Source organism: Lepisosteus oculatus, chromosome 2, assembly GCF_040954835.1.
Source record: "Lepisosteus oculatus isolate fLepOcu1 chromosome 2, fLepOcu1.hap2, whole genome shotgun sequence".
NCBI classification, from domain to species: Eukaryota; Metazoa; Chordata; class Actinopteri; order Semionotiformes; family Lepisosteidae; genus Lepisosteus; species Lepisosteus oculatus.
In genome coordinates, this window is record NC_090697.1 from 8,548,764 (window position 1) to 8,571,266 (window position 22,503).

The window sequence follows — 22,503 nt, forward strand, 5'->3', positions numbered from 1 at the left end:
TAATCCAGAGGAAAATGAAACGTGAAGCATTTATTATATGTAGACAAAGGTACTTAACAAATGACAGAAAGAGTGGATCCAACTGGTGGATATAATAGTGGATGAATCAGGAACTGCATTTATTAAAGCTTCCTAAACTGCATTGGGTATTCTTGTTGAAATCGATGGCCAAATTCAGTTGTTCTGCTAAAGATCAAAATAAAAACCAATTGAGAATAATACTACTAGAAGTAACAAAGATTGACTCTGACATTCGTGTAGATCACTTAACTCTCAGTAAAGTACTTCTTTTAAAAAACCAGCTCAACTTTGCATGTCAAACAAAATGCATGAATAGTGTGATACTGGGTGACTGAATTTATTACATACTTCAAGGTCATTATTCTTTTAAAAATAAATACACTGTACTCACACACTAGATTGCTAGACTCAGTGCTAAATTGATAAATATATAAATATATTGCTTATTCAAATTATTTTTAAAAACAGCATGAAACTGTAATATGATATGGGATTGTGAGATTCCCATCAGTTACCATGTTCATAACTCGCAGCCCTTGTTTTCCTTGTAAAACAAGTGCATTCCTATGAGGGGCTGCATGCCATCCAGAGCAATTAGGACTTGTTCACGCCATTTATCTCAGCCCCCCTCATCCAATTAATGAGTGCTTCGCTCAGTCCTCCCTATTTAAGCCCATTTATGCAACTGGTATGGTGCTCTGCCATTGAGATGCTTTCAAAATACTTACCTGCATCTCCAAAAGTTATTCTCTGTCTGAAGACTTCCAAACCAGTCCCGAACCTGATCAGCCCGACGACATCAGCCTCCTCCTCAGCACCAGACCAGTGGCTCCTATTTCATAACTATCTTCCCTCCCCACAGAGCAGTCTCTCAGCCGGTTCCAGCCCCAAAGACTGTGTTCGCCTTCTGCACCGTCCTGTTTGCATCTGCCCTTATCCCTTCACCATCTCTGTCCCATCTTCAGCTGTTCCGAGCTCCACTGCCAAAATGTTGTAACCACCTCCACCTGTCCTCAACCCTGGCTGTATCCGGTTTCTTCTTAGTGCCCAAAAAACACAGATCTTTACACCCCTGTATCTACTACATGGGGCTCATCAAAATCAGGAAGAACTGGTACACTTTGCCATTGATACCATCACTGCTGGAGAGAGCCAGCCAAGCGGCCATCTTCACGAAGTCAGGCCTTAGGGACTCCTACACCCTGATCAGGGAGGGCAGCGAGTGGAAGACAGCGTTCAACATGTATCAAATATGATGAATATTTGATAATGCCTTTTGATGTTTGCGATGCCCCAGCCAGCTTCTGAAACTTCTCGAATGACATCTAGGACTTTGAGGACAACTAGACGACATCTTGATATACTCCTGCACTCTCCAGAACATGTCAGACAAGTTTGATGGGTCCTTCTGTGTCTCAGGGAACAGCACTTCCATGCGAAGCTTGGGAAGTATAAGTTCCATTGGATAGCCTCTCTGGGACATGTCCTCTCCTCCTTGGGCCTGCGGATGCATGCCAGCAAGGTTGCGGCAGTAAGGGACAGATCCAGTTGTTCTGGAAGTCATCGACCCCTGCAATTGATCTGTCACTGCTACTGGTGGCCGTCCACAAGAGCAGACATGGAGGCAGACATGGTGTCATGTTCCACCAGACTCTGGAACAGCTTCTTCCCACAGGCTGTCAGGCTCCTCAACACCCTGGAATCTACCTGCACCCACCCCAATTCCAGAAACAGGGTTTAAATCCCCCCAGTGTGGTGTGTAGATTGTATTATGTACAGTATTTGCCTTAGTAATTTGCACTATCTGCACTTTGCACTGTGTGTATCCTGTCTACAATGTCTATGTCAGTGTCCTGTCTGTATTTGCACCATGGATCAGGAGGAACGATATTTCGTTCCACTGTATGCTTGTATACTGGATGGCTGGACTGACAAATAAACGTGAACTTGAATTTGATAATAATCAGGTTCCTGGGCTAAAAATTCCATTTCTTTTAAAAGAATGGTGTTAAAGCATCTTGCAAAAGAACAGCATGATGTACACAGAACATATTAGAAGTAACTAAATTTTTTTCTGTTGCTTCAGCTTTACAAAATTGCCTTATCCAGAAACTTTGAACTTAAAACATTAAACAGGTATTAATGCTACAGAAGATTCAATGCAGTTTCCCATATTACCCCTTTGTCTTCTTTCAGGCATTGCACTGTGAAATAACTTTGGCGAATTATTGGGCAAGAAAGGATACCGCTAAAATTAATCACTCACTCCACTAACTTAAAAACCCATAACGATGAGCGTAAAAACACAAGACAGGTATCTTTCATACATGTGAAATTGAACACACCACAACATCCCGTGCCTCACAAGAGAGTGATGTTCTCCATATAGCTTTTTCATACAAATATTCTGTTGCAAATGACCACAGGTTTGATACTGGATACTTTCTTGGGTGTACAGTAAGTGTGCCATTGGGGACAGCGTACACGTTATTCTGCTTCCAACTATTATTTGTTGACCTAATTCTGGCAGTGGGTTTCAGCGCCTCTCTGGTGAGTGGAATGCCCCAGTCTGCAGTGCTTGTGCATCCTGGCAGGTCTTTGAGCTGACAGCTGGCTGAAGCACACAGCTTTGTCTGGGTGCCTGTTTTCTAGAAGATTGTAAATCCATTCTTGCCATATGTTTGCCTTCCCATTGAAAGCACCTGCCACCACTACACCCTAGTTAAGTGATATGGATTTATACCCTGAATTTACATAGAAGTTGTTTATGAGAGTCTGTGTAACTAGACAATGAAACTAGAAACAGAAATCTTTAGTTTCAGTCACTAGCCAGCAGCTGTATCACCCCGCAAGTCACAACTGCAGGTCACTCAGCAAGTGTGAGCCTGGTCAGTACTTGTATGGGATACCTCCTGGGAAAGCTAAGGTTGCTGCTAGAAAACATGTTAGTGACGGGGACACTGTACTGTAAAAAGGCGCCAACCTTTGGATGAGATGAAAATCCGAGGTCCTTATTCTTTGTGGTCATTAAAAATCCCAGGGCGTTTTTCAAAAAGAGTAATCTTGTTACCCAGGTGTCCTGACCAAATCCCCCCCTGGCCTTTACCAATCATGGCCTCTTAATAATCCCCATTAAATCAGATTAATCACTCTGCTCTCCTCGCCACTAATAGCTGGTGTGTGGTGAGTGTACTGGCGCACTATGGCTGCCGTCGCATCATCCAGGTGGGGCTGCACACTGGTGGTGGTGGAGGGGATCCCCATTACCTGTAAAGCGCTTTGAGTGGAGTGTCCAGAAAAGTGTAATGTAAGTGTAAGCAATTTTTATTATTAAATTCTTGAATGATCTAATGTATTTAGGGAACATTTCCTGGGTAAGGGTTCTGGACCTGTACCAGGATGTTTGTGAGTCCAAATCCATACACTGCTGTTGTACCCTTGATCAAGCTTCACCCAGATTTCTCTCGTAAAATAACTAGCCATATGAATGGATGCAAATGTGTGTTGCCTTGGATAAAAGCTTTAGTGGAATAAATTAGTAATCTTAAACATAATGCCTGTGTGTTGGTCTTCAGGTAACAATTTAACAGTAATTGAAATGTGTGTAAACTCACTTCTGCCTGTATGTGTTGTTTAATTTGGCATCTGTGTGAGGCACTTCAGGAAAACAAATCCAGATCTTAGGACTTTAGGTTTCCAACTGCGATATTTTCAAAGCAAAATGTAATTTAATGACCTACTGCTGCGTAATAGCAATTTACAACAAACTGGGCTTAATTAGCAGGTAATATTTTGCAAATATATGTATTTTTTGCAAACTCCACATGTGGTCATGCATAGTCAATGAGATATTAATTTTAATTCGATACTAAAGCACTTCCAGACAAATAAAGGAGATTAATCTTGAAATATTGTTCTATTTCTGTGCTAAGAGATATTAAGGTTAATTCACTGATTTAAATTCACAGTCAATAAGAGCTACAGTATGTACATTAAAAAACACAGACCCGTGTATAAGAAAGTCAACTGGAAATGCATGATTTGTATTTGATCACAGCTTATTCACACTATGAATACTGTAGCCAGGACCAGTAATTTAGGAATGCAAGCAAGAGAAATGAGTAATCTAAAGGCACCAAAAAATAAAATACTGAATTACTTATTTCTGACTGATACGCAATTGGCTAGCTACATACAGTATGTAATAAAGGAACAGAACTCACAAAAGCAAAATTGATGAATAAGTCTGTTTGAATTAATGAAAGTAGTTGGTATTCAAATCATTACACTTATAATGCCTTCACTCCTCTTAAAGGTCTGTATCATGGAGACAGCTAAATACATTTTCTTGAGTCCATATGGCTTATTTGAATATCAATTCTGTACTCTAGGTGTGGGCTGCTTAGGTCTTTGTGTTAGGCCTCAGAACAGCCACAGCTGTCAGGAAAGTCTAAAACAATGTGCTGGAGAGAAAAAAAAAATATTAGCATTCAAGGCAGGTAGTGTTGAAAGCTATAAATATAAGTGTTTTACAAAATAGTTCAAAAGACATGCTTTTTAGCAATTAATGGTTTTCAAAAGACAAAAATAGCAGAATTGTTGAAAGATAAAATGAACTTGATATATTTAAATATTGAATTCAATAGAAATGTATCCACTTTGCGATACATCATCCCTAAACCCCAAAAATGTTCCTCCAATGCTGCTAAACATATTCATTAAAATATAATATATATGTTTTATTTTATCCATCCATTATTTTTTTAATTTGATTAAATGATACCTTTTACTTCATATTTGATTACTTATACAGTATATAAACCCACTGCTTTTTTTAATTTAGGCATACACGAAACTAGCACAAAAATAGTTTAGATTAATTTTCCATTAGTAACATAAACTAAAATAGTTTGAGTAGGTACAGGAGCTGCATCAGCATGTATAGGTTGCAACGAAACAGGTAAAGGTAAAGACCTGTATTTTAGTACATGAATGCTGAAAGGAAAAGAGACACAAACTTTGGGTTGTGTAGCCTTCTTCTGGCCTCCTTCAGCCAAAACATGTCTCTTTGCCTTCCAGAACGCCTATACTAAAATACACCATTCTTGATTAATTCTTTATTTACAGTAAGTATAAGTCCCTCTCATCTACAGTACAAAACAAATCCTGCACACTCTGTATACTGTACACTCACCGGTCAAAATGTTAGGATTGTATTTATATTCCATCCATCCACTTCCTAACCAAAGTATCCAACACTGAGCCATGGGGGAGTTGTAGCCTATCCTGACAAGATATCCTGGCAGATATAATGCAAGGTGGGATACATCTTGAATAGGTCACCAGTCCATTACAGGCCACATAGACACAAACATGTACGATAGTCCCAGAATCCAATTAATCTTTTATACCTTTGTGAAGTAGCCATGCTGTCTTTTTGTGCAGGTCATAGGGGCCTGAGCAGTTTCTCAATGTTCACTGGAAATTCTTGGTATACTGGACAGTTTGTGAACTTCGTGTCACAACAAATCACGACAAATCAATTCAGCACAGCGAAGGCTGAGAACGGCTTATTTCAGCATGTTGCACCTGGCAAACCCGAGGAAAGGTATCTGTCAATAAGGAATTTGCAAATGCTGAGAGTTAAGTGCAAACATAAAACAGCTTAATTCTAGTTTTAGCAATTATACTCCCAATAAGCAGAAACCACAGGGTATGTGTCACAAAAGCACAGACTTGGGTAAACTGGCATTTTGACACTTGAGCCCAAACAGCATATCAATAATACCTACAGAGCTGTCAAAATTATTCTTAACTACATCTTTCACATCATTATTTTGACAGTCAGGTGCAGACATCTTCAATTCTCGATTCTTCACAGTGTTCTTTAATTTTGCAGGCCTGGCATTTTAGAACCAAATGTCTTTTCATTTTTCATTTCCAGTCATAGTCTTTGTCAACGTTATTTCAACCATTATATCTGTTCTCGTTCTGCTTAAACGGCCTCCTTACTCAGATCTTACTAAATATTTGTTGTCTCATGTGTATGCTTATACTGTTAAATATTATATTAGAAAAATATTATATGTACAGGTTTTCAGCTCTTCTCTTCATCACTTTCTCTAACAGTTTACGTTCAATATACTGTACCAAATAATAGAAATATAATTATCCTGTCATGTTTTGATTCTGAGACGAGGGGATATATTTTCAGTCATACAATGATTGAAGCCCCGAAGATTAATATATTGACCCATGGTAACAGGGGCTGGAGAGTTTTTATAGCAAAGTATTTTTGAATTTTTGTCAGTAGCATATACTGTACATCATGTACAGTATATACATTTTAAAATGGGAAAAAAATGTCAAGGATGTGTTTTTTGTTGATCTTAAAGGATTGGTGTCCATAATCCTATCAATAATAAAACTCCACCATAATAACAACAGCAACAACATAAGCAACAGCAACAAAACACAAAGGAATGAAGCAAGAAACACAATACTTGAACATTTTGAGATGAGACCTGAGGGTTTCATATGGTCTGTGCAGTTTGTTGATTGTGATCTAAAAATAAATAATAATTAAAATTGACTCCTTCCCGCAAGTGGGGCTAGGCATGGTCCCAACACTTACGAGGCTGGTTCAGTGGTTCAATACAGTACAGAGAAGCATGCAGACATGTCTGTTCCATAGTACAATTAAAGAAAATACAAGCCTCAAGTCCAGAACTGGTAATAGAAATATTTATGGGATAAAATCACTCTGAAGTCAAGTTCACTCACAACATGATCAGTTTGTTAGATCACTGAACAGTTGGAATTTATTTGCTAAACATTGTTCACAACTGAAGGCCAAATTGGAAGAAATGTCCGGTCTTGAGTAGGATGATATATACTTCCCCAGTCATAATTCATAATGAGTACATTAAGTAAGTTACATCCTATAACTACTGTATCTTGGAATATACACAGACGCCGATCTGTCTGTCTAGGCACATATTGACTTTATTTGTAATAAAGTACAAAAGCAAATTTACTTTCCTCCCAGGCTGTGGGTTTTTGGTGCCAGTAGTTTGGTGTCTTCCTGTGCGACAAAAAGCCAAGTATGTTGAGATTAGATTCTCCTCTCACATGTTCGGCAAGTAGAACTACAAACTGATGCCTTCAAACAGATGTTTTGGAGTTCCTCAATGCAGACATGACAAAACGAGGAATTCCTTTATCCCACATTCATTCAAACTACTCAATAAAAGAGTTCACAATAAAGGAGTACTGGTTTCTAGTGTCTCCGGGTGGTGTGAGGCATCATCCTGTAATTGTGATATGTATTGATTGACAGATTTTATGTATTGTTATTTATTTTTAAAGGAATCTTTATTTGTACTGTGTTTGTGGGTTTCTGTATATCTAAACCATAGCTACTTAGATTTAAAACACATTTCTGAGAAATCGGACAATTAAGTATCATATCATACTCTGTTTAGAATATATGATTCCTTGTATTTATATTTGTGCAAATAGGGTGTTAGAAAAATAGAGGGTTACAAAACATAGACTGCAGTAACCAAGCAGGATAAGCAATATGTAAAATAAATAATCATAACCCTCAAATTGTAAAAGATATGCTTTTGCTCTCTGGCCCAGCTCTGGTGCAAGAGTTGTTAGTCAAGAGACACTGGGATAAATGCATATTTATTAATATTGACAATAACAGAAACAGCAACAGCACACTACATAAAACATTCAAGTTACTGTTTACAAACAAGGTGTCCCAGACTCACCTGAAACAAAACCCAGACTGCTGTCAAGAATTCAAAATCCTATATAACACTTGCACAGACTAACAAGAGAGATAAACCTGCCTTCTAAATAAAAGAAAATGTAATCTACAATTAAATATCTCTATATATATAAAAATGAGGATGCTACAAATTGAATGGAACCCTATCTTCCTATTCTAAAAATTTCACCTTCTAACCAGGAGAGACCATTTTCACTTAGGGATTCTCTATACAGGAAATCTGAGTTATTTAAAAAAAAGACAGAATGTCAAGCTCCCTTAACGAGGTTAAAATAATAAAATATAATCTGGTCGGTACGGTTGAGCCGAAACAGGATCTCTTGCCTTCGCTGTCTACCTTATTCTCTCCCCTGTGTTCTTCCCCCAGTCACCTTCTCTCACTGTATCCCGTTTTCCTAGACTGCTGATGACACTCAATGATTTACCAAGAACTGAACTAATCAAGGCAAACCTTAAGATATCTTTAATCAACGTGTCTCAGGCCCCCTACAATCCAGGAAACACATCAGTTCCTGCTTGTGTTGAAGTTCCTGAGAACTGCCAATGTTGACAGTAGGTCAGGACAGTAGTTGTCCTTAGGTCCCTGAACAACTCAATAGCTGTAGCAGTATGAAGCTTTTCATCACAAAGGATCCCAAATTGCTTTTCTTAGTGGGATCCTCTTTTTCCAACCACTGAAGTGCAGCTCAACCAATGGGTTATATGCGACAGCCATTTTACACCAGCGGTACCACCAACAAACTGAGAACATGCTTCAGTTGTCACAGAATAGTAGGGAGGACCCTATGCAGAAACCAGAACGACATCCAGAGGTGTAGTCGAGTGAGCAATCCGAGGTCCGTTAGCCGTAGGTAATCAAGCCGGGCAAAAGTACAAAACCAGAAGCGGAGCCGGAAGCCGTGAGGAAGCCGAGAGTCAAGACCAGGACGATCAGTAAAATGCCAAAACCGAAACCAGGAGATGTCATCAGGGAACAAACCAGGGTCGGTAAGCCAATAACCAACTAGAAAGCCACAGCAATAAGAAGAGTAGCTCTAGCCAGGTAAATCCTAATACCGAGCAGAGGGAAGTGTGTAAAGCAGCCTTAAATAGGCTAAATTGGCTAATTAGGAACCGTGCTGGATTGACGAGTCCTCGGGGGGCGTGGCGTAACATCAACAGAAGAAACACGGACAGACTGTGATCAGCTCAGGTCCATACCGGCAAACAGCCATTTTCGTTTATGTAGGATGCTGTTTTAGTGTCTTCATTATTTCAGAAATTCTGGTGTGAGCACAAGCTCTGAAGTTAGCCACTTCATGGGTCTTGTGGTTTCTTCTATCAAATTTAAACAGGAAAACCTTTTTGTACTCTTGGGTATAAATGCCTTCATTAACAAAGGGATAACAATCACTCAATCATCAATTAGCCAGTTACTAATTACAAGTAAAAAAGAAAATGTGTGTTTAAATCGTTAAAGATGTTCAACATGTGAAAGAAATTAAATAAACTGAAAGGTGGGGGAAAAAGTGACAATAAGTAAAGGAACACCAATGGCTGTAAGCAGTCGGAGTGCTGGTTCTCATACGCTTTTGTTTTGTTTTGTTTGGTCTGAAAAATCAATACACATCCAAACAGAGATGGTGGGCTCTTCCACTGTTTTGGTGCAATTGTGTTTAATAATCTCAAGTGGCACATCAACATCAATATCATTGTGCACAAATCGTCAATGTTTCTCCGTGGACAGCTTAAAAAATGTATGTGTGTACAGCAGGATATTGGAAAGACCAAGAGAGAGACAGAAAATAATATTGCAGTTGAAGCTAAAATAAATAATAAAAGGACTTTTTATTATCACAGCACAATATCAACTAAGGTGTCTTGGAGTTAAAAAATACATTACAGGACAGATTTTACTGCTCTGAAATCAGTCCAGAAGAGATCACCCAGATAGATTCTCAAAGGAATGACCACCTGAAAGAACAGAAACGTTTTAGTCTTGAACAAAGAAGACTACAGGGGGGTCTGATTCAGCTATTCAAGGCACTGACAAAGTCAAGCCGATGGGCTTTAAAACTGGTGACATAAAAAATGAGGGACAACAGTTGATACTTCCTGGTAGAGCGTTTAAAACCAACAATAGGACACAAAGGATTGTGGGAGTATGGAACAATCTACCTTCTGTAGCCTCACTGTCGAATCTGACACCTCTTTTCTGTCAAGAAACAGCTGGATGAGATCCTTGAACCTATTAGCTACTGGCTTACACAGTAAGGAAGATAGGTAGATAGGCCTCCTCTTATCTGTTAAACATTCTCATGTTTTTTTTTAAGTCATGAGTTAGTGCTACCGTGTGACTTTTGTATATATTGTATTATATGTGTGCTTACAGTTTCTCTTACAGTGTGGTTTGAAAATATATCACAAAATTATTAACACCAGCCTACCTTTCTAGCACCTAAATATCACAGGCTATGATTCACTACCTCCTGCAACACAGTATATAAAACAGACTTTCAGCAAAACACGGCCTATTGTTGCTGATCGGACTCTCTTATCCTGCAACATGGTTGTCTTCCAACCAGGGAATGCTATTGACCTATGGAAGTTAAACTAATTTTCACAGGATCCTACTTCTTTCTCATTCTAGATTATTGCATGAGAAGCTCATTTCACATAAGCTTCTCATGCACTTTTGTCTATAGCAGTCATTTTATAAGCGCATTCATGTACTGCAATGCAATGGAAATGTTCGAATATAGTACATAAATAAGATATACTGACATGTTTTTATTTACAGTGTAATACAATGAGTTTGTTCCATCATAGCATTGAATTAAGTTATTGTTCGCAATATGCAGATTGCCAGATTTTTATTACATTACAAGTTTACATTTGAAAAACTTAAATTTTAAGAAAAGATTGTGATGTGAAAAATGCCCAACATTTTAACATACAGAATCAGATTTACTACTTTTGGTTTAATATCCCATTTAAAAAAATGGTACCACTGACAGCATGTCTCTTGGCACCATACCTGTGAATAACAGGGAGTTTCAGATCAAGAGATGAGCGCCCTCTACTGGCAAAGCAACAACAGTGGCAATGGCAAAATGATTTCCTTCTGCCAAATACTCAGTCTGAGATAGCTTAAAATCATAACCCATCAACATGACAGGGCTGTTTCAGTACTTTGTTCTCTTTACCTCAATTTCAATGTTTCAAACAGCTTATTAGCTGTGAGATACCATTTTCTAGTACAGAAGATTTGTGAGAGTAGGACAATAGTTGTTAAGACCATCAGGGTGCAGGACAGAGCAAGAGGGCCTAGTATGAAATTGTTATATCACATGCAATTCATACACTTGAGCTGCAGGTCTTACTTTGTAATGCATAGAACGGAGGTAATGCAAAATGTTTTTTCTTTGGACCCCCTACATCTCTTACATGCTGTAAGCCAGCAGCCATTTCACTCTGCAACTCACAACTGGCAGCCCACTGAAGGTCAGCAGATGTGAGCCTGGTCAGTACCTGGATGGGAGACCTCCTGGGAAAAACTAAGGCTGCTGCTGGAAGAGGTGTTAGAGAGGCCAGCAGGGGGCGCTCACCCTGCGGTCCATGTGGGTCCTAATGCTCCAGTACAGTGACGGGGACACTATACTGTAAACAGGCGCCGTCCTTCGGATGAGACGTAAAACCGAGGTCCTAAATCTCTGTGGTCATTAGAAATCCCAGGGCGTTTCTTCAAAAGAGTAGGGGGTGTAACCCCGGCGCCCTGGCCAAATTTCCCATTGGCCTTCACCTATCATGGCCTCCTAATAATCCCCATCTATGAATTGGTTTCATTACTCTGCTGTCCTCCTCACTGATAGCAGAGGTGTGGTGAGCGTTCTGGCGCACTATGGCTCCTGTCGCACCATCCAGGTGGGGCTGCACACTGGTGGTGGTGGAGGGGTCCCCATTACCTGTAAAGGGCTTTGAGTGGAGTGTCCAGAAGAGCGCTATATAAGTGTAAGCAATTATTATTATAACCTCAGAAAACATCCCCTCTGCTTTGAAGCTGGAAATGTTGACACTGCCAGGTGTCACAGACCCTATCTAGACTTCTTAGAGACACTTCCTAGTCACCTATAGCTGTAACAAAGTCATGTCGTGTCATTTGCCAACCACTTTAACCGACTTGAACTGTTCTCATGCAATATATCGTAATATAACCTGAAGCTGGATTGAACCTTAAAGTTCATTCTAAATTTTGTAAGCCAGTGAAAAACAATACCCTTGGAATGATAGCATAGGGTCAACAGTAATACAAATGTATTTAAATTCCATCATTTTAAGTGTCTGATTTCAGTTCCATCAACTGAAGTCACCAATGTGACTGATGTTGTGAGACTGTGAGTATAATCTTAATCTTAAAAATGTTTATCTTCACTTTATCTTAATAATTTAATATCTAGAAGCAATGAAAAACACAATACTTGAGTTTAAGAGTTTAATATTCTTAAACTCTCCAATGCACTGGTAAGACCGTTTCTAGAATAGTGTGTTAGGTTTTGGTCACTCTACCACAGAAAAGACCTTATAATGTGAAAAAGAGTTCAGAGAAGAGCACAAAAATGATTGCTGGTCTCGGGGGAAGTCATAAAACCGACTGTCGTATCTGTCATATATGGACAGTATATGGACAAGTTGAGGCAGATAAATCTCTTCAGTCTAGAACAGAGAAGACTTGATCCAATTACATTCAATCCTAAGGGATATACAGTGACTATCTGAAAAACTCACCCCCCCTGCACTATGGGGAAGCTTTGCTGCATCAGGGCCTGGAAGACTTGTGAACAAAGAGGGCAAAATAGATACAGCAAAGTGCAGAAACCCCGGAGGAAAACCGGCTGAGGGTTTATTTTTATAAATAAATTAAGGAGGATCCAAAGAATTTTATTTTCACCTTGACATTATAGACTGTTTTGTGTCAATCAATGGCAAAAATAATGCCATATGCCATAATGTAACACAAAAGAACGCGAAAAGGTCATTATATGTTCAACCTAGAGGACTGTTTCACACCCCGTAGTGAGAGAAGCACACAGGATCACAGCTGTAAACTTCGGTGGGATTTGTTTAAGAAAGAGAAGGGGGGTGCCCAGGTAGATGATTGAGGCCCAAACTTTTTATAAATGACCGAATTACTTTTTAGACTCAATGGACTACAAAATACAGAAGACGGGCTGAACAGCCCCTCTCATTTGCAGACCTTTCTTATGTTCTTATGCTTATACTCAATGGCCCAGGTAAACGAGCCCTGTCATCTTGCAGAAAATCAATACTGTGAAATGCCATTACCAGCCAGTCCCCACAGGCTGTACAAGCTCTTCAAAACATCAAAACCATTTTTCTCTACGCTATGAGATATGGGCATCCAAGAATCATTTTTAATTCCAGAGTGTCTCGCGGTAACAGCATTAAGTGGAGCATAAAGTTTAAAGAGCAAGAGGTACAAGGACAAACATGAGTGCTGTCACAAAATGAGGGCAATATGTACAGTATACAGTATATATATATCAAGTTTAAAGTAAATGTACATACAAGGACCTGTGTATGCAAGGATGGAAGGCTAATGGGTCTGGGATTTTAGAAATCTCTTTAGATGCAGAGTAAACATTTACGTAATGAACTTAATTAACACCAGATCTAATCTGAAGCACACAAGAAACAATCTGAAGGCCTTAGCCTTACGAATCATCTTAACACTTAATACTAAACTCTGTCCATCATTGCCTCGCTCTTCAAATACTAGGCTAATAATCCTCTTGCAAAAAGGTTTGCCATTTTCTTGAGGTAACCTAGCAACACATTTTGAAAAAAGGGAAAGATGACCAGTTTTAGTTAGAGATAGTTACAGTATTTGTATATTGTGCTACTGGATCATAAGGATCAGTTAAAGACACAATTAAATCGTAGCTCGCCTTATGAAATATCTGAAAGGCAAAGGTTAAAATGACAGGGTGATTAATCAATCCATTACAAACCACATTATGACCCTGTCAATTTTTCAGTTGTGTCATAGCCTGTATTGACACTGTGCTATACAGTATTATGCACAAAGGAAAAAAGTTAAAAATAAATTTCAAAACTGTCACGAAAGATTTCTCCTTTAACATACACCCACAGAATGGTACTCGATGGGCTTCTGTGTCCTTGGAGCTATCAATCTGTAAGGGCAGTGCATCACAGTCTCAGCTGTTTAACTCTATTCCCATGAAACTGCATGCGTGGATGTGATTTTTAAACAGCTCAGGCTGTACATTACCAAAGTATACAGCAGGTCTCTGTGACTCCTAATACCTAATATACTAAGAGAAAGGGAAGCATCTCACTAAAGAACAGCGGAAATGATCACAATAACATAGAGCCTCGGTATATTGACGTGCCACAGACAACCACAGGCGCCACTGCAGTCTCATGTACTGCTCTTACTTGCACTGACTCTCCTATATTATATCAATTACATCTATCAGCTGCTCACTGTGTCTGATCAATGCAGGAACTCAGCGAACAGCTGTTATTTATACAGTATTAATTTTTACTGTTCATAGTTATTTGCTCAGAGAACGAGTGGCTTTATTATTGCCAAGGGGACAATTTGTTTTACAGCAACAGACAAAATAAAGAAAAAAATGAGAACTTAAACCTGTTGTGAGGCCACAGATTTAGTGGCCACCACTTTGTCCTTCACAGCCTTCTGGGGAACTTTTTTGCACTTTTGCAGGCACTCTCCTCGGAGATTGGTGATATTCTAGGCTCCACTCATCCGGGTGGCAGGACACGTGAGGCCACGTTGTCAGAGACTTCCGGGCCCTTGATTCGTGGACTCTCTGATCCCACGCCTCCAGCTCACTCAGGCCACTCCTCTGAGATCGTACTGGGGGTCTCTCACTTTGAGGAATCCTTGGCTCGCAGATTCCCCGGGCTCGAAGAGCTCCAGCTCCGGCTCTCGCCCTCTGGATAGTCCCTTTTGGAAACTCCATGGAGCCGTGGAGTCTCCAACTCCCAGATGTCACACTCTCTACACTGGAGCCTCCTGCTCCTCCACACTATAACAGCTACTGGTCCTCTCGCGATCAGTCAGGCCTCAGGTTTCCAGGTAGGGCCTCCTGACGCCACAGGGCTGGACCTCGCACACACAGGGCGAGAGCCCCACTCTCGCACTCCAGCCTCTTACTCCAACTACATACCCCGACTCTCTTATCGCACTTCACCACTCGTGCCGAGACTCAACGCGATTTCCTTAACTTAACGCTCATTCCCACAATCTCTCTGGCACCTCACTCCAGGTTGTGTACATTCGCTCGTGCCCAGCCATCACTGAGCTTCACCAACACACTGTGTAGCATCAGTTCCTCCCTCTCCTGGCCGCCACCACTCGCTCAACACCAGAGGTCTGCAGCCAGACGGACCCCACTCTCTCCCCCAGTACCCCGAATCACCTCGGGGAGGGTCTGTCTACTAACTTGCTAAACTCATACAAACTCACAGGGTCAGTGCACATACAGACAGTGCTGCTCTCACTCCACAGCAGGTTGCTGTCCCTTTACATATCTGAGCATCTTCCCAGTGGACAATCCAACTGGACCATCCTCTCCAGGACTGTCGCTCTTCCCAGTGGACAATCCAACTGGACCATCCTCTCCAGGACTGTCGCTCTTCCCAGTGGACAATCCAACTGGACCATCCCCTCCAGGACTGTCGCTCTTCCCAGTGGACAATCCAACTGGACCATCCTCTCCAGGACTGTCGCTCTTCCCAGTGGACAATCCAACTGGACCATCCCCTCCAGGATTGTCGCTTTTCCCAATCCCTTCCAGGTTTAAGGCTCCAGAGTTCTTACAGTGATCTTTCTGCAATCTTCTCTGAGATTGTTGGTCTTTCTCTTTCTTTCTGCAGACACTCGCACCAGGAGTTCCTCACGCTCGCTGCTGTCCTGCTCCGGCCTGGCTCTCTCGCTGCTGAGCCTCCCTGTACGACTGCGGTCTTCCTGGCCTGCAGCGCACTCTGGACTGTGGCCTTGCTTGAAGTGTTCGGCATTCTATTCAAGAGTTCACAGAGTTCACACGTCTGAGAATCGTTAGCCCTTAAACCCCACTCGGCTGTGGTCACCCTGCATGTCTCCATCCTGCGCATATGATGACAGCATTATAACAGCGTTATAACATTAACAAAAATGTGAATCTAGTTAAAGGGCAGTGACAGACTCTTGTCCTCTCTTTGAACACTGAGCATCCCGGTGATCTGGCCAGGTTGGCCTATTTCAAGGACTACCCCATCCTTGCCTCTCCACCTGTCTAAATATGAATGGATTGTGAGTCATTGCTCTTATTCAAGAACATCACAAGGTCAGTGCTACAGATAAGTGTTGGCACTACATACTGTATGTCCACACAATTATCCTCCATGACGCTGTTACTAGCTTCTCCCATTGTTAAGGAGGACATTCAAGCAAATGTAAATTGATTTCGATTTTCTTTTTTCCCCTGAGGGTTTCAAGTTGATAAGCAGTTTATATAACGTACATGTATATGTGACCTTTTCCCCACTGTCTCTTAAGAGGAATTGTTTGCTCTGATGTTTTTGAGTGATATACAGTAGGGGTTTGTGTTTGGACGTCTTGTACAGACAAGATCAAAGTCAGGGATTTGACAAGGACAATACATTTCTAAGAGGAGTTTTTCCCAGATCCTTCAGTTCCTACTGAGGGGGGGGTGGGGTGGATTCCTAGTTGTGTTCTTGTTCAGGGTGGTGGAGTGGTGGGTTCCCTGTTACAGAGTGAAGTTAAGGGTTTCATCTTTCTTGTTCTTATTATGTTCATTTTGTCACAGCCTTTTTGCTTAGCAGCTGCTGTCCCTGTTTTTCATTCAAGGTATTGTCTACTCCCTTTTTGACATTTGTCTCCAATATCCATTACTGATATTTCTGTTTTTACTGGGATTGATTGTGGACTATATTATCCTACCAAATGTACTACTTGTTAAGAATTGTTACAAAATATTAATTGCAGAATTAACTATGTTTTTTCTGTGGTGCTGTTAAATTTTTATTTGTCATTGTCAGCATTACATTACATAATTACAATATTGTATGTATTAATTGTATAATTGATGTATTAATTGTATTAATTACAATATTAACATTAATTGATATTAATTACAATATTACATTACTACAAAGTGAGATGTTTTGGATGCAATTTCAAGTTAAAATCAAGTTTCTTGATTTTAATAATGGTTTGGTCAATAACCCCACATTGTATGGGAAGCTTCATTAAAGATAATTTGTAGTAAGATAGTGAATCTTAGTTAAATTACTGAATTAGAAAGCAAGTCATCTCTTTTAGAGCAGCAACTCGATTCATTCAGGCCAAAGCACTGAAAATTGACTTTGTTAGAACCGAATTAAATTTGCTGCTTAGACATTGTGCGGGGTTATTTATACATAGACCTACTGTAGGCATAATTGCTACTTTCATGGCATGTGACCCAGCCACTTACCAGCTTTGAAGCTCTGCAGCAATAAACTCTTTGCAGATGTTCTTGCTATTAAATCAACACAGGGGGCAGGTATTACTGCATTTCACCTGTTTACGCTACATTAGGCAATCTGGACATGAAATATAACCAAAAGAATCATATGAAGTTTCTCCAGTCTTTTACCCAGTCTTTATCTTGCAGTAGGGGCTGTGTTGGATGCACTTATATCCCTTACTGAGATACGGCTGGCAGTGACATATCACAAAATGTAAATAACTATGCATTGATGGCGTTCCTGAACTTAACTCACTTCCTGGCCCCAGTTAGGTCTCCTGCTGCTTGAAATGACATGTACTGCTATGGAGACTGTTTTGTTTCAGACGGATGTCTTGTCTGTTGTTACAGTGTATTCCCATTAACAAAATCTCTCTTGTCTTCTCTTTGCATAAAGCCAACCCTTTGGCTAAGCCACTATCATGCTGCCTGGAGGTCTATATACCAAATTAGTCTGTCACAATCACACTTTATTATAGAGCACCTTATATCTGCAGTATTCACCTCCTGTCCCACAGTATGCACACAGTAACAGAGGTGGCCACCCTCTGTGCTGATCAGCCATTGAACGCGGAGAAGGATTTCAATCGTCTCAGACGGGAATATCTGTGGTGGGTCCTAGGTCATAATTGTCTGAGATCAGGTTTCATGTTCAAATGCATAAATGCCAGGCCTTCAGCAATGGTGCTGTGCTTCAGTAATGGGCACTTGTCAGTGATGCTCACTTTCACCTCTGTTTTTTGCCTTGTCTTTGAAGCCACTTGTTTAGCTGTCCTTCAATCCAATATTTCTACCCTTATTTTTGTCAACACTCAACATTTACATAGCCCTCCATGCTGGTGATACAGTATATCATTTACAAAGACAGTGTCTCCCAACCCCTGTTTTGTCTGCTATCTTTTTTTAGAGTTTCAGTTTAACGGAGTATAAAATAACTTTGGCTAAGACTGCCTTACTACAGTTACATTTTGCAATGGGGAAACTGTCAAGGTCGTCATCCCTCCTCTAGAGGGCACTCCTACCCTTTACGTATTGTCCCTAGTTTTATTAGTTTAACCATTTTCTTTTTCCCTTTTTCCCTATTTAAGCCCAGAGTCTCCGTAGCTCAGGCCTCAGCTTTGGAAGACAGATGTCCAGAAGCTCGCCTATCACCGGGCTCAGGAGTAGCTGAGGGCGCAGGCTTCTCCACAGCGTCCTGACCTCTCTGCCCGGGGCTCGGAGCGTCTAGTCCCGTTATGTTTTTAACTTTTCCATGTTCCTGTTTCCACATTCCCGATCCCTGTTTTTAAACCAGTTTCGTTATGTATTGGCCTCCCGGCTTTGGATATTGGACTGCGCCCTGGTTTTGGACCCCCCGAGCGCCGGATCACTGCCCTCACTTTCCCCTGTCTGTCAACCTGTCCATTCCTCGCCGTGTCTTCCCTGATGTCCTCCTCCAGTCACTTCCGGATTTTACAGTCACGCATGGGGTCTTTAACAACACACTTCACGGGAGTCAGGACCGGCTCCCATGACAGGAACTCTAACTACCTCAGATTGTGCCTCTTGTGGTACACTTCACACATCATATCACACAATTGCCCTTCTTTACTTATATATCAATAAACAACTTCAAATGTGATTTTTAAACAGTGTGAAAGGGCAGTGGATTCAGACAAAAATTCCTTGTCTGAAGTACATTCCCCAGAATGTGTTCTCTGTTATGCATTAGCAATGGGGGGGGTAAGACAGCAAAGGAAACGTGACCAATCAACGAGACATGGACATGGACGTGATGAAAGTGTGAGCTTCTATCTCGTTAGAGATGTATGTTTTGAAACCAGAAAGCCGCCTAACTGCCTGCTTATATACTGTACGTAGAAAAAAAAATATATAAAGAAGTCTAATTTGTGCTAAAGATTTCTGGGGCAAATAACCCGAAACGGAAATCTGTCACAGCTAACGAGTTCTCTTCTTTGCATGATGTTCTGAACAAGGATAGTCTTCGTTCTCTGAGGGACAGGATGGAGGAGGCTGATTTTCTGAACCCTGATTGAAACTCAGAAGGGAGGTAGCACTGATGGCAGTGTGGGGGAAATTACTTGTTTTAGAAATTTAAAATAAATACCGAATTGGTTCACAAGAGAAATGCCTTGTTTAAAAGTCTTGTGATTCTTTACTTTGTATTGGTTTATTTATGGCATTCGAAGGCTGACTTTTGAAGAGATGTTTAACTTTATATCTAACACATAAACCTAAAATACAAAATTTATTGCGGTTAAACAACTCACAGTTTTCACTGGATGTAAAACTAATTAGGACAACATGAAGCACGGTTTCCCAAAACATCTACACCCATTCTTCGAGGGTAGCAGTTTCGAATGAACTGTATCAAATGTAGGTTCATTTTTTCATAATCACTTTAATTTATAAACTGCCTTTCCAAACCCAAGGACACTATACAAAGTGATAAAGACAAGGACAAACTAGTATAATGAGTAAAAGGAAAAAAATAAACACGAGCTTAGAGGTTTATACAGATGGAATATAGCGCAATCAGACATAGACTCTGGTAAAGAGGAAAGTTTTAAGTTTGAAATTGAAGAGGGTCAAAGAACATCTCTCATAAAGCCGGTCATTCCACAACACTAGGGCAGCAACAGACAATGCACAATCACCAAAGATTTAGTCCTGGGGACAGTGATCAGAGGACCAGCCTCAGTTGAACACAGCCTGCGTGAGGGAGTATAAATATGAAGGAGTTCAGAGATACTGTATGTGATCAAGCCAAATTGTTTAGAGCCTCGAATGTCAGTAACAAGACCTTATGTGGAATACGTGAATTTTCTGACAACCAATGTAGAGACAAGCGTAGGAGTGATATGCTGCCAACGTCTGGTGTGAGTTACAAGTCTAGCCGCAGAGCTTTGAACATGTTACAACTTGTTGAGAAGAGAGTTGGGGACCCTATAGAGCTGGAGAAATCAAGCCTTGATATTATAGACACATGAATCAGGCTCTCAGCATCGGACAGTGATTGAAATTGCCTAATGCAGGCAATATTATTAATGGAAAAAAAGGTGTCTTAATCAGGTTTTTCACAAGAGGCTCAAAAGACAGGAGAGGATCAAGTGTGACTCCCAGATTCCTGACTATGACTGATGCCTGAATGGGGAAGCCATCAACCATTACTGTGAAGCCCTTGAGCTCTTCCAGCTGACATTTGGTGCCTGCCAGTACAATTTCTGTTTTGTCATGATTTAGCTACAGGGAATGTGATGTCATCCAGAGTTTGATGTCACGCATGGAGTGGAGAGACCAGAGGGGGAAGAAGTTTTAAAGTACATCTGAGTACCGTCTGCATGACAGTGAAATTGAAGACCATGTTTGTGTATAATCTGACCAAGAGGAAGTATCTAAATAATAAACAGCAAAGAGTGGACCCTGCAGCACGCCATGACAGACTGGGGCCATGGGGGATTTATGAGGACCAAGGGAAGCAAAACACTGCCTTCCAGTCAGATAAGAGCAAAACCAGTTAAAGACAGTACCATGGATACACAGAAATGTTCGCAACACTGCATGATTTACTGTATCAAAAGCAGCACTAAGATCAAGGAGCATGAGAATACTTATTACCCCGGAGTCAGACGCAATATCTAAGTCATTCACAACCCTGACAAGAGCAGTCTCAGTGCTGTGATTTCAGCAAAAGCTGGAATGAAATGGCTTAAACATATCATCAGCTATCTTGTGAGATTGTAATTGATATGCAACCACACATTCTAAAACCTTAGATAGAAATGGTCATTTAGGGATAGGTCTGTAGTTCATCGTTTTATCAGAATCGAAGCCAGGTTTCTTCAATATCTGAGCAGTAGGGACCACACCCAGGGAAAGATAGATGCTGATGATGTAGACAATGAACGGGCAGATGTCTGGGAGGCAGGCTTTGAACAGAGAGGTAAGGATGGGATCTAGGCAACAAGAAATGTTTTACTGGTGTTAATAAATTTCATAAGTTAATCGGAGTTAACTAAGCTAAATTGAGAAAAGTCAAAGGTGGGGCTCAAATAGCTGTCTGAATTGCAAGGTTGAGGCTTGATTCAGAGGATTGTAGATTTATAGCATCAATCTTTGATTGAAAGAATTGCAAAAACTCAAGAGATGTCAGGGATGGAAGAGAGATCACAGTTGTCAAGAGGCTAAGTGAGCTTGTTGACAACAGAGAAAAGAACTTCCTGAGCTGATTGTATCTGAGATATAGGAGGATCTAGCAGAAGCTGGAGCAGCTCTGTAGACCTGCAGGTGTTTGCTATAACTAGGCTGGATTTTTATTTTATCCACTTTCCGGTTAGTTTCAAAGAGCGAAGTTCAGGTGTATACTACCAGAGGAGTGGTGAGGAGTAGTTGAAGGAAACTGAGCGAGTTTTAAGTTGGGCAAGTTTATCCAAAGTTCTAGTCAATGTAGTGCTTAGGTTATTCTCCTTCTCCTGTTAATAACAGTGTTATGCCCCCAAGCTCTGGAACTCTCTCCCCAAGAATATCAGAGAGTCATCTTCTCTAAACTCCTTCAAATCCAGACTCAAAACCTTTACTTACTAAAGCCTTTACTTAACTGGTTCCATTCTTTACCCCTCTGCTCCTACTATACTAAGTACCACCATCCACGGTCTCCTCTATGTATTGTAATTGTATTTGATCTTGTGTATTCTTTTTATATTTTGTTGTTTCATTCTGTAAAGCGCTTTGAGACGCCACCTTTAAAGGCGCTATATAAAAAGTTTTTTATTATTATTATTATTATTATTATTATTATTATTATTATTTGGGTCACCTGTCATAGATGACCAGTTTTCTAAAAGAGGAGTACTAATTACAGCGTTAGAGAAATCAAAGTGATTCATGTGTTTTTGATTTTTAAAACAGATTGTGTGCTTACTTTTTACTGCAGAAAGAGTGATCGAGACATCAAATAACATAACTCTGTGATAAAAAAATATTTGCAGGTAAATCTCAAAAACATTGCAAATTTGATAGAGATAGATAAAATAGAGGCGCTCTGGCCAGAAGCACAAACAAGATCAAGGTATGACTTCAGATGTGGGTGGGAAAATTCACCAATTGCGTGAGATCAAAGCAGTC

General features: G+C 40.4%; 1 long non-coding RNA gene across 1 annotated transcript; it reads left to right on the forward strand.

The window, feature by feature from the left end:
• The first annotated feature begins 3,199 nt into the window (after positions 1–3,199).
• LOC138225589 (uncharacterized) lies at positions 3,200–19,495 on the forward strand. The gene is made up of 3 exons (XR_011184049.1): positions 3,200–3,328; positions 15,746–16,194; positions 18,468–19,495. It is a non-coding gene; the product is annotated as an uncharacterized lncRNA (long non-coding RNA).
• The last annotated feature ends 3,008 nt before the right edge of the window (positions 19,496–22,503 follow it).